A 13957-nucleotide genomic window follows, 5' to 3' on the forward strand; every position below is an offset into this window, starting at 1 on the left:
GATCACACTAGGTGAAGTAAGTCAGAGAAAGACAAATATCATATGGTATCGCTTATATGTGGAATCTAAAAAAATGATACAAATGAACTTATTTACAGAACAGAAACAGACTCACAGACTTAGAAAACAAACTTACGGTTATCAAAGGGGAAGGGTGCAGGGGGAGGGATAAATTAGGAGTTTGGGATTAACATATACACACTACTATATATAAAATAGATAATCAACAAGGACCTACTGTATAGCACAGGGAACTCTACTAAATATTCTGTAATAACATAAATGGGAAAAGAATCTGAAAAAGAATATATAACTGAATCACTTTGCTGTGCACCTGAAACTAACATAGCATTGTAAATCAACTATATTCCAATATGAAATTAAAAAAAAAATTTAATCAAAAAAAAAAAAAAAGACCTGAGAGACAGATTGCACCTGTGGGGCTTCCATGAAATAGGCTGTGCGGTAGGATGCTTGACCACCCTTTCCCAGGGGGTAGTTAATCTTATTCTTAGTATTCATGATTGAAGTTACAAAATCCACGTAATGAAACAGATGGTACTGACGTGCACAGAGGTAGTATGGAGCCTGCTCACCTCTGTTTGGTGACATAGTGACAGGGTTTTCCTGGTTGACGTGCGTCTGTCCTGAGCAGAAAGTGGTAGAACTTCGGCTTCCTCCGTTTCACTTCCCGTCTCTCTCACTGGGTGTTAGTTTCTTCATCTCTACAGAGGAGGTGTGGGCTATCATGTGATGATGTCTGTTAATTGCTTTCTTTAAAAAGGAGAAAAGAAGAAGTAGAATTATTTATAGTGAGTGGTGGTATGTTAGTCTAATTAGTTGAAATCTAGAAAGCCATGTATATCTTACTTACTTGGTTTATTCTGTTTGGGAATAGAAACCAAATGCTCTGGAGAAAGCAGGGAAAAATCTTATCTTTGTGTTGTTTTAATTGCAAACACACATTGCCTCTTTCAGAAATTCTGATGACTTTTCTTATGACTAATGATTACATTACATTTTAAAGCAAGGCATTTAATTCCTTGGCACTGGGAAATCAGTTTGGGGGGTACAATTTTTTTAAGTGTGAAATTGACTCTTATAACTATTCTTGAATACTTTTCCATTCCTTTTTCTTTTCTTTTTTTTATTCCATGCATTATTTAACATCTTTATGGGAGTATAATTGCTTTACAGTGGTGTGTTTCTGCTGTACAACAAAGTGAGTCAGTTATACATATACATATGTTCCCATATCTCTTCCCTCTTGCGTCTCCCTCCCTCCCACCCTCCCTATCCCACCCCTCTAGGTGGTCACAAAGCACCGAGCTGATCTCCCTGTGCCATGCAATTCCATGCATTATTGTTAAAGACCTCGGCATAACAATATTATTTGTATTGAAACAGAAGAAACAAGTGTGATACTCTGGGATCACAATTTTATAACTTTATGCATACTGCTAAAGACTGGAGGGGAGCCTGAAAAACAATTGGAATTGCAAAAGAATGAAGTGTTAGTTAAATATAGATTTGGGGGATATAGGTTTTTCCCTGGTGCACGGGGGAGAAATGGGCTTTTCCAGTAGTTAACAAGTAAGTTAATTTCAGGGTAGTTGAGATTTAGCCTCTTGTTTGTAACAGAATAGTAATATAACTTTTTTTTTTTGTGAAAGAGATACAGAAAAAAAAAATAGTTAGAATGAGGTAGAAGGTAACCTGATAAATTTATATGAAAAAATGGCATTTATTTAAGCAAAAGTCTTTCAGGGCCTCCCTCCTCTCCTATATAATTAATGTTATACTTAGTTTTATGCTTCGTACCAGAGTGCAGTATATCAGTGATTTTTTTTTAGAGCTTGGGAGTGCCAGAGGTAGTTAGCAAATCTCAAACTGTCAGCTTTGAGATTTATTATGTTTGTCTGCTATTTGAGTCCAAAAGGGCTTAACAGCTGAATATAGATTTTTAAATCACCATTGGGATTTAAATTTTTACTCTGAAAGACTAGGTCATTTGACAGTAGTCAAGGGCATTTTCATTCTCAAGACTGTTTTGCAGGCCCAGCAGAAAGCTCCTCCATCAGCCCACGAGGGGTGTCATTCTCCGGGCTGAGACGTACTAATCTGGGGTATTTCACACACAAAAATAATACAACGCAGGGGGATTTGTTCTGTAGACTGATCCAGCAAGTGGGTTTTAAATTGGCAGCACGCAGATAGGAAACAATTGGTCCGGATACCAAGGATTAAAGGTAATTAGAATGTATATTGTGTGATTACGTTTGATGTGCAAGAAATTTTTACACCTGAAAGTTTGTTTTAGAAACTCACCAATATGAAGACTGATCAGCTGGGGAAAAAAATTTGACAGGGATTATTGCAATTATATTTTCAAAGATACATGCAGTGCATTGATGATTTAAAATATGTCGGTTACGTGAGATTTTTAAATTAAATGACTGATTGGATGCAATATACATGTTTTAAAATATACATCCATATTTATATAGATCTTTGAAATATAGTATTTTCTTTTAAAGAGAAGAAAGGTTCTGCAGGCTGTGCTTCTTATTCACTGGTTCCTCAGCAAACATCCGCAACAGCATTCAAACTTGGGCTTATCAGAGACCAACCAAGTCAGGCCCGTCTGGTGTGGAGCCTGGGGTCTACTTTTCAAGAAGTCCTCAGATGATTACAGTGCACAGCCAGGCTTCCGAGCCACTGTTCTAAAGTTCTGTGTGTTTCACATGCAAAGGCACATACTTGAAAGAAATCTTGTAGTTACCTTGTAGTAATTGTGAAAAGAAAAAAAAAATCAGTTTAGTTCTTTAATATTCTGGAAAATATCAGATTAAAAAGAATACCTCCCTCTCTAAGAAATAATTTCATTCCTTACCTGAGATGCCCGGAACTAAACATAACCAAATAGGAGATGGCAGAACAGCCGATAGCTACAGACCAACAGTGGCATGAGTTAGACTTGAACTAGGCTTAGATTATCAAGCAAGTTAAATTCAGCACTAAGCTGAGGTTAAAGGGGAAGCATGTGAGTAAATGAAGTAGAACAGTAGTACTGTGGCACCTTTTAAAGAAGTTTGAAATCTCTGGTTGAATGAAGCATAGTAATTTCATAGAACTGAAGTATAGGCTCTGAAGGCTTAAGGTACAGTGACTTACTATAATTAAAAGTGTAAATGCTGGAAAGCATGAATGTGGCTAAGTTGATGATTATTTTGGTATTTTAAAATGCGATGCATGGAACAGGTTAGTACATTAAGATAATTAAGGTAAGGTCATGTAAAGAAATGTCACTAGAAACCTGAGAAAAGTGAAATGGCATCAGGCATTTATAATTACAAGCAAGGATAAATTTGCCTGGGTTCGTGTTTTGGTACCAGTGGTTGGGGGAGGGGGTGGCAAACAGAAAGATATTGTTGCTGACTGATCATGCAACTGTGGGTCAGATGTGACTCATTTCATCCATTAGCTTAATCACTAAAACTGAGTGTGTTTAGATCTGGGGGAATTCAAAGATGATTACTACATAGTCCTTGCTCCCAAGAAACCTGTAGGTAAATAAGATAATATAGGTGTATAGGTGAATAGAACATGTACCAGTAACAACAATAGCAGCACGTTGACTTTTTTCATTGATACAGTAGTTGGAGAAGGGGTTTGTTTACTGGAGAAGCCAGTGCTAGAAGGGTTAACTCATGTACCATCAGTTGTTAAAGTCATAGTATTTAAGTGGATAAATAAAATGGTGCTTAAGAAAATATGTTAAGGGTCTGATCTGGGAGCAGGGGGATATCGGTCAGGAGGGGAAAAGGGAAAGATGGTAAAAGGAGGTACTGCTTCTTGGTGATCTCTACTGCAGTACAGGGGATTGGGCGTTGGGGTCCATCGGGTGGAAAATAGAGGCATAGCTTGGCACTGTGCAATGGGTCACAAGGTCCAACCTTCTGGGAGAAGGGAAGGTGATGATTAGACGTATCACTTGTGTCGGCCAAGTGAACTAAGTAAGATTGAAGGAGGAAGCCACTTCTTGAAGGGAACTGCAGTAAAAGTCAAGACTCTATATACCAGCTGCGCTGCCAGCTACTTGTACCGTTTAATCCTTGAAATGGCCCTATGAGGAGGATACTATTATGTTCCCCACATTTTGGTTAAGGAAGCTTAGTCCAGAGAGGGGAACAGCTGCCCTACATCACAAGGCTGGGAGGTGGTAGAGCCAGGATTTGGACCCCAAGAGAAGACGTACCACCTCCTTTAGCCTACGTGGACCGTTAGTATCCGAAGCCAGATGGAGCTGGGCAAGGCAGGGACCGATGACTGGTACAAGCAAAATTTTTTAGGACTGTGTGGCTGCTGTACTACTTTTTGGGGGCGGGGCATGGTTTTTGATAGATGCACTGTCTAGATGAATATCATGGAACAACAAAGAATATGGAAGTGAGACAGTGGCAAAATATGGGCCCAAAGACTGCATTTGAATGGGTCTTGTAGTGTTTTGAGGCAGTAGTACAAGATGGAAAGGTTAAGATGGGATCTTTTTGAGATCCGGAAAGGACTCCTAGTCAGATTCTTAGAAAGGAAGTTAGGTTTTACTTGATTATGTTCTGGAGATCTGAAGGCTTTCAAGTGGGACATTACATGACTGAAGCTGATAATAGGATGTGAGTTAGAGTGTTATTTTTATCCAAGGGATTTGTTTTGCTTCAGCATATGGTCACAGTGAATGTCGAAGGTAGAAGATAGAATGAGTCAAAGGTTGGTTGAACAGGGAGAGTGAGGGTGGGAGAAATTCGTGGAGCCCATTCGGCACCGAGAGGCCCCTAGTGCTGTGCTTACAGATCAAAGGCAGTGATCTAGACGGACGTCATCCTTGCGTGATGCTGACTGAAGATTATTTAGCTGTGTGACCCCAGACAAGTTAATTGGTCTATCTTTTTAAGTCTCAAGTTCCTTCTGCTAAAGTAGGATTAGTAGTAGTACCAACCCTCACTAGCATGAGGAGTAACCGAGTTTAATAACAATTAGACGCACTTTACTGTCGTAAAACTTAGCCAGCAGCGTTGCGTCTCTCCCAGCCTTCTTGCATGGTCCCACCCGCCCTCTGACTCTTCTGCCTCCCTCTTCCATGTTTAAGGGCCCTGGTGATTCCATCGGGCCACCTGGCCACTCCAGAACAATCTCTCCATCTTGTCTCCCCATTTTAACCACGTCTGCAAAGTCCCTTTTGCCACGTAAGGTAGTTAAGTAACCGAATCGCGGGTTCTGGTGATCAGGACGTGGGTGTCTTGGGTGGGGGGGGAGGGTACCCTGTTACCCCTACAGTGCCACCATGCCTGCAAATTGCTACCATGTAAGCAATTTCTAGCACTATTAGTATTACTGTTGTCATCATCATTACTGTTAATGACAGGATTACTCGCCGCTGGCATTTCATTGGTAACGTTGGTGTCACAGCACTGCTGAAAGCTTTGTTTTCATTTGCTGGATCTGTTGGATCTGTTTGGCAGAGATGGATCTTTGTGGCTCTACTGGATCTGTTTGGCAGAGATGTCAATCTGATAATATAAGTAGATTAACTTGAGGTGGCATGTTAGTTTTTAGAAGTACTCAGGAAGGAAAATTCTGAACTCTCAAGTTGTGCAAAGATATTTTTTTCCAGATAATAAGCACATGGTGGTCATTAATCAGCCTTGTCATCAGAATGTAACGTTATGTGTGCCATTTTATTATTAATGATTTGCAAATAAGAGGACTGGTAACAATTTATTTTCTTCCTAATACATTTCTAATATATCTGGTTGGTGAGAGACTACATAGTATATAATTTGTTTTACATTTTTTGGTTTAAATAGTTGTTTTTGAACAGCAAATAGTTATATTTGTAAAAAGCAGAAAAAAAATTTTATACTGTTGGCTTGCTACGTATTTTTTTAAATCTTCAGATTTATTTATACACCAATTAAAGCCCTGTAAATTACACTTCAACAGGCGTTAATATGAGCACCTAAAATGTTTTTTTGTTTGGCCAGATGAGGGCACTTTTTCTTTACATTTCTGGAGTTTGAGCTCTGAAGCAGATTTGTTTTTCTCCATCCAAGCTGTTACTTACTTTCTGTTATTATTGCCAGCGAGAGAAATAGTTCTGACATTTTAAATGTTTTGATTGTGTTGTATTCTTACAGGTTGATCTTTCCCCAAAAGGAAAAAGCTTCAGCTTCTTGCAAAATTTTTGTATATGGAAACTTTAAAATGAATGACAATTTCTGTGGTACAGGGTAGTTTTAAGAAATACATGTGTACGTGATTTGTAGTTTTGCTTATAATTAGTAATAGCGGTTGAAATTTACTTTTATCCTAATTCAAGTACGCTGTCCATAGCAAGATGAAGTGGAATTAGACACTGTTCTTTTCCTCATCAAACTTCTTATGCCTACTTTACATTGAATCAGTCACTTTGCATCTCCACCAAAATCCAAATAATGAAGAGGAAATAAAATACCAGAAATATTTGGTCTTAAAAACAAACCCCTAAACCAAAAATAAATAAATAGAAAGGTTAGGTAGACCATAATCCAACACCTGTTAAGTAAAATATCAGATGTAGCATGTTTAACTTTTTTATTTGTAGTGCTGCCTGTCAAGGGCTAGGGTGAGTTGAAGAGGACAAGGTTTCTAAGGTTATGTGTGATGGTACTAAAAACAGTACAGACTGCAGTGGCTTCGCGGTGATCTGAATAATCTAAGGAGAAAACCAAAGACAGTAATGTTGAGGATGATATTAAAAGGCCCCCGTCACAAAGCTCTTGTCATCTCACCGTAGATAAAACACCTTTACGACTCCTTTTGAAAGTTAAGCTTCTGAACAGCAATGAAACAGGGAACTTGCTTATTAAAGTTTACAAAACACGAATGAAAATAAATGTCATCAAAACTCGATTGACTTGAAGGAGATTAAAAAGGGGAGAGACCACCATGAATGAGTCCAAAGAGCAAGTTTGTTTAAAATTGTGCACAAGTTTAAAAGTCATGAGAAGGAATGAATTAGTTTTAAAATATACGTGTAGCAAGGTGAGGATGAGGAATACCTCCCTGGAGTAGAGTCAAGAAAGCTGCTGTCGGGCTTCCCTGGTGGCGCAGTGGTTGAGAATCCGCCTGCCGATGCAGGGGACGCGGGTTCGTGCCCCGGTCCGGGAGGATCCCACGTGCCGCGGGGCGGCTGGGCCCGTGAGCCGTGGCCGCTGAGCCTGCGCATCCGGAGCCTGTGCTCCGCAACGGGAGAGGCCACAGCAGTGAGAGGCCCAAGTACCAAAAAAAAAAAAGAAAGCTGCTGTCAAGTGACTCTGGAAGCGGGTAGGGGCGTCAGCTTAGTGAGCCAGCCGACCTTAGTGTCCCCTGTGACCGCCAGGCAGCGCCATAATCACCCGCATCACAGCCCTTCCTGTGGGCACCAGCTGTGCTGCGGGGGCTTCTCCTTCACTTAACTCTCGTCAACGTCCCTGTGAGACACGTATTATTATTCCCATTTTAAAGATGAGGACATTTAGGCTCAGAGACATTAAGCAATGCGTTCAGTGCCACAAAAAACTGGAAAATAATGTATTCTCAGGCCAAAATTCATGTCATGAGAGTTAAAGACACTTTAAAGATAGGAGGAATATCACCAAGAAGCAAGGGCTTCGGGTTGAAAGGATGGATTTTCCCAGTCAGCTCTGTCTGCCTCAGAAGGCCAGCTGAGCTGCTTGGTACCTACAAGAAAGGTTTGTTACGGCCTCAGCAGCAAGCACGTCTTCGGCCTATCGATGGACTGTTCCTGTTAGTTCCTAGGAGAGAAAAAAAAAAAGAGTATCCTAGTGTTTAATACCCACCAACATTATCATTTTTTTTTAACCTAGGGGATTACTAAGAAAAAGGAAAGAAGACAGTAGTGGCTTTTCACCTTAATTCTGTTTCTGTTCCCTGACTTTTTGTTTTATAAATTTTGGCAGTGGTCTTTTGCCCAGACCTTACCAAGACACAGACTGTTGGAATAGTAAAGACAAACTTTTTTTTTTTCTTTCTGACAATCCTTTTTAGCAAGTAGTAAATATATTAAACCAGGAAAAGTGTAGATCTTTAATAAGAATTCAACTTTTCTCTCCCTTTCATTGAACATTCATAGGGAGCCTTCTATGTACCAGCCGCTCTGCTTGGCCTGTTGGATACAGATGTAAGACACAGCTGTGCCCTTGCTGTTGGTTTATAGTCTGGGGTGGGAACTCAGGAAGTACACCAGTCATTACGGTGAAATGGGATAAACACTGTGACAGCGGGCGGGGTGCCCTGAAAGCACGTACCCCAGCCTGGGCAGGAGCGGGGAGGGACCCCAGCCTGGGCAGGAGCGGGGAGGAGGGACGGCATCACAGCAGGAAGATGTGATGTTTGAGCTGAATCCTGAAGCACAAGTGATCAGAGTTATTTCTCACACAGATAACTGAGAGGGAGGAAGGGCTGGGTTTTAAAGGGGAGATGTTTGTTTTGGATATTTGGGGCGCGGTACTTAGGTTCTGAGGTGTATTATTTGGTTTTTTAAAATGTGGGAGTGGAATTTTTTTGAGGATTTTTTTTTTTTTTTTTTTTTGGTCCGGAGGTGAATATTTGAGACTCATTTGAATAGAAGGGACAGAAAAGATAGATTAGTGATAGAATAATTAGAATAATAATAATAATAATAGAATAATAATAATAATAATAGAATAATTTTTCTTATAGAATAAGAAAAAGAGGGGAGGAAACTGGGGAGTGAATGCCTGAGAAAGTCAGAGAGGGTCCTGGAACCTCAGAGTCAGAAGCCAGACCGGTGCTTCGGGAAGAGGTGACGGGGCGTCTGCGGAGTGGGTGCAGCGCCCCTACGTGCAGGAGGACGAGGAAGGCACCAGCTGTGGTTAGGCCGCCAGTCAGTGTCGTGCAAGCTTAGATTTCAGGTTACGTTTTAGAAATGTGCCTGTTCTTCACTAAGCCTTTGTTACACTGGTTCTTGACTTTGGAGAGGGCATCCAGGGGCCTCTTTGAAGCCGTGTACAGACGTCGACGGCGTCTCTTTATTTTGTTCCCTGCCCATCGTCCTGTTTCTCCTGACAATCTAACCTGCATTTTCTTTGGGAAATAACTCTCTGCTCGCTCTCAGGCCTGGTCTTGCCCTGTATTTGATGCACACCTGACCTTAGGAATGTGCACGTGATGTGACTGGACCAGTGAGACTTGACCCTGGGACTTTGCTGAAGCTCTGGAGGAAAAGAATCTCTTTGGTTGGATTTGAAGCTGTAGAGGTGTAAGTCTAGAGCTGTCCTCATGGGACAGGAGACTCGGGGAGGGAGCGGGGGGAGGGGCTGAGACAGACAGACAGACACCCCTTTATCGTGTGAGTTGAGTCTCTGGATCGATTCCTGGACTTTCCAATTTTTTAAGCCAATAAATTTCCCTTCTTTTGTTTAAGTTCTTTTGAATTGGATTTTCTGTCATTTTCTTCATTTCTGAAGAATACTATATACTTATGTATTTTAAATCCTGCAGATGATTCAGGAGTTTACAGATGAGTAGAGGCCCACTGAACAGAATTAAATGCTTTACTCTGTTCAGTTATTATCAGTAAGATTTGTCCCACACATGTAGATTCAGTATTGTTATCATTAACTAATTTATAATGGTCATTCTTGGGACAGTTTGATCTTTATTACAAACATACGTGTAACATTTTGTTTTTTTATTGTAGATGAGGGGAAAGGGACATTTTTATTAATGCCTTTTAGCTTAATCGAGGGTTAACCCATTTATCTCCTTCAGCTTCTTTCAGTAAGGATATCCTTTTGGAAATGTTGGGATTCCATTTTATTCGTTATCTGTCTCTATAGGCTTATAAATATTCTTGCCAAGCATAAATCTTAGATCTAGGAATCCAGACCATGAACCATAAAAGCAACATAACTTGTCAAAGGCCACATAAAATAAAATATGAAGTCGTCCCTGACTCTAGCTAAGTTAAGTAACTTGAAGAAAAAGGAAAATGGTTTTGCTAATTTTGTCATTAGGAGTAGGCTTCCAATTCAGTAGAAAATGATGGATATTTTAAAATTTAATTCAATAAAAACTATTTACTAGAAGGCAACATTAAAAATACTAGGGCAGTTGGAAAGTACTTGCTCTGATAAAAAGATTTCCAAGGGCACTGTGACATCTGCCCTCTGGGTTGAGTTAGTGAGGCTGGCCACAGAGAGGGTGATTATTTCTTTCTGGGCACGGCACGTGCCATGGATGGAGCTTCTCCCAGGCACACACTGTTGCTTGTTTGGGTTACATAGAACAAAAAAGTTGGATTATAATCACCTGTTAAGAGCTGAGAATGTGCCTGAATTCAGTCTACTAAATTTCTTGTTTTCTGTAGAAGGAGACATTTCATAAGAGAATAATAGCAACTAATTTCTAGTTAGTAGGTAGAAGAAAAGGAGTAAGAGTGAAAAGGTTAGATTGAAATTGAGTCCCAGACCACATTCCCTATGCTCTGGTCATGTGTTCCTTGATATTGGTCTGATGTTCTCAGCCTCCATGCTTTTTTATTTTATTCGCTATCTAAAATACCATTTATGATTTAGTATTAAATTATGTAATTTATGGGCTTCCCTGGTGGCGCAGTGGTTGAGAGTCCACCTGCCGATGCAGGGGACGCGGGTTCGTGCCCCGATCCGGGGCACATGCTGCAGAGCGGCTGGGCCCATGAGCCATGGCCGCTGCGCCTGTGCGTCCGGCGCCTGTGCTCCGCAACGGGAAAGGCCACAGTAGTGAGAGGCCCGCGTACCACACACACACACACACACACACACAAAATTATGTAATTTATGAATTAACACTAATTAGCATTAGTATATGAAGCCAGTACTCTAATGCAGCTCACACTCCAAGAAGCTTTTTGAGGCATTATAGTCAGACTTAATCTCTTCCCACTTATGAACAAGCATCCTCCCTTTCTCTGTCCCTCCATTCGTGCAGACTTTATATATTTTTTTCCTTCTACATGCTTTAGGCATTTTAAGTGCTAGTGGGTCAAAGAAGAACAATGTGCCGATCCTGCCCTCTGGTGGTTGAAAAAAACATTGCAAACAAGTGATTATAAAGATCTGTGCGCTTTGACTCTTCATCAGCCTTGGCATCATCCGTTTCTTCCGTTCCGGCTGCGTTTATTCGTTCACTGATTGGTCAGTCATGTAATGAGCATCTTCTGTATGACAGCCTTTATCAGTACTCTGATGGTGCCTTGTCTGGTGTAGCAGCATTCTGGGCTTAGTAGCAACAGTGTACACCCGTGAGGTCTTTCAAATGGAGTTACAAAGGCATGCTTTCCATGTGTCTAGATCTGACTTTCTGCCTCCATATTTGGGTTGCAAAGTGTTTTCCTATCTGCATCTAACATTTCTAGGCCTACTGAGCTTCAAATTGGTTGTACATGTGATGGATGAAAAGTAAAGAAGTATTGTACCTTAGGTTTCTCTTGCTGCCTAACAAATTACGTCGAAACTTAGCAGCTTAGAACAGTAAGCATTTAATATCTCAGAGTTTCTGAGAGTCAGAAATTACGGAAGTGACCTAGCTGGGTGGTCTGGCTCTGTCTCTTAGGGGAATGCGGTCAAGATGTTGGTCGGGGCTGTAGTAGCCTGAACGCTTGGCTAAGGCTAGGATATGCTTCCAAGTCGCTCCTGATCGGTGGGAGGCCACAGCTCTTCAGGTCATGGTGCTTGGCTTCTCCCGGAGTGAGCGATTCAAGAGAGAACAAGAGGAAGGCCTCAGTGTCTTCAGTGACCTCGCCTTACAGGGAAGGCAAGAGGTCTGCGTAGGGCTTGACTACCAGGAGGTGAGAATCACTGGGGGCCACCTTGTCTGCTGGCCACCACGGGTTACAACCCCTCGTTTGTGAGCCTCTGTCCATGAATTTGGGCCCATACGAAGAAGACACCAGTAAATCTTCAAATGAAAGTATTTTAGAGTGAAATAAAGGGTTGAAACATCAGAAAAATTAGCTCATCTTCACTTGAATTTCATTCTTCATTCCCCTGGGAGAATGCCGATAAGTTCTCAGTGCTCCCAAGCTAATGCTTTTAAACAGAGCACTTAGAAATGAGTCTCATGAGGGCAAATTTTTATGAACCTGAGACAGACATTTTCATTTTTTAACCTGTGATCTGTTTCTGTTTCTGTTTCTGTGCCACTCAGTGGTGAGAAGTATTTCTGCAGAGAGGATGCTTAGTGATGGCTGCTTGTTTCTCAAAGATTCTTTGTCAAATTGCTTACATATTTTAATTTGAGCAGTGAGCACCGTTTGGGGTCTACAGTCTGTCAGAACGCTGCTAGCCTCAGCGAGGTTGTGATGAAAAATGGCAGAAATACAGGTGATCGGCTGGTAAGGAAAGTGTGGCCACCTCGTGCACATGCAGGTTTAAACATCGCTAGGTTACTAAGCACGGATATGAGCAGAGCTGAGAGTAAAGTGTTAGAACAGAATCTTACTTTAGTATTAAGAACATCCGGCCTTTGAAGTAAAATTAGAAAGGAAAATTAAAGTTGCCACTCCTCTCTGCCCCCAAGTAATTTTCCTCCCCGTTTTCCATCCCACCCTAATACATGTTTTCATAAGTAAAATCTGTTTTCACGTTGGTATGTTCATTTTGAAAGTACAGCAGTGCTACTTTCAGCATTGTAAATGGATGGGAAGGGAAAATATGGGAGGATATAAACAATTTAAAATATTAGAATTCTGTTGATCTGGTTTTCATGTCGTGGTTTCAATACCATTATAGAAATAAATCATATTAGAAATGATATTTCTAGCTATGCAATTTTATTGTTGCTTCTGGTAATAGCCAACCTAGAATACACATTTCCATGGAATAACTATAATAGCCTGTAGTGTTTATTTATCTTTAAGGTCTTATTTTGCAGGTATGACTCATGAAATTAATATATTAATAAGTTTGTAATCCCCAACGGCAAAAGTATAGATGATAATGTATTATGCATTGAGATTATTTCCTTTAGAACTTATTTCATTGACCATAATGTATCACATTGATTGATATGTATATATTGAAGAATCCTTGCATCCCTGGGATAAAGCCCACTTGATCATGGTGTATGATCCTTTTAATGTGTTGTTGGATTCTGTTTGCTAGTATTTTGTTGAGGATTTTTACATCTATGTTCATCAGTGATATTGGCCTGTAGTTTTTTTTTTTTTTTTTTCTGTGACATCTTTGTCTGGTTTTGGTAACAGGGTGATGGTGGCCTCCTAGAATGAGTTTGGGAATGTTCCTCCCTCTGCTATATTTTGGAACAGTTTGAGAAGGATGGGTGTTAGTTTTTCTCTAACTGTTGGATAGAATTCACCTGTGAAGCCATCTGGTCCTGGGCTTTAGTTTGTTGGAAGATTTTTCATCACAGTTTCAATTTCAGTTCTTGTGATTGGTCTGTTTATATGTTCTGTTTCTTCCTGGTTCAGTCTTGGAAGGTTGTACTTTTCTAAGAATTTGTCCATTTCTTCCAGGTTGTCCCATTTTATTGGCATACAGTTCCTTGTAGTAATCTCTCAAGATCTTTTGTATTTCTGCAGTGTCAGTTGTTACTTCTCCTTTTTCATGGCTAATTCTGTTGATTTGCATCTTCTTCCTTTTTTTCTTGATGAGTCTGGCTAAAGGTTTATTAAGCTTGTTTATCTTCTCAGAGAACTAGCTTTTAGTTTTATTGATCTTTGCTATTGTTTCCTTCATTTCTTTTTCATTTATTTGTGATCTGATCTTTATGATTTCTTTCCTTCTGCTAACTTTGGGGTTTTTTTGTTCTTCTTTCTCTAATTGCTTTAGGTGTAAGGCTGGGGTTTTTGTTTGTTTGTTTTGCAGTACGCGGGCCTCTCCCTGTTGTGGCCTCT

General features: G+C 40.4%; 1 protein-coding gene across 23 annotated transcripts in view; it reads left to right on the forward strand.

Moving 5' to 3' along the window:
• The window catches only part of PLEKHA5 (pleckstrin homology domain containing A5), a 235259-nt gene that overhangs the window by 66050 nt on the left and 155252 nt on the right, over positions 1-13957 (forward strand). The window lies entirely within an intron of this gene.

Source organism: Kogia breviceps, chromosome 12, assembly GCF_026419965.1.
Source record: "Kogia breviceps isolate mKogBre1 chromosome 12, mKogBre1 haplotype 1, whole genome shotgun sequence".
In the NCBI taxonomy this organism is placed as follows: domain Eukaryota; kingdom Metazoa; phylum Chordata; class Mammalia; order Artiodactyla; family Physeteridae; genus Kogia; species Kogia breviceps.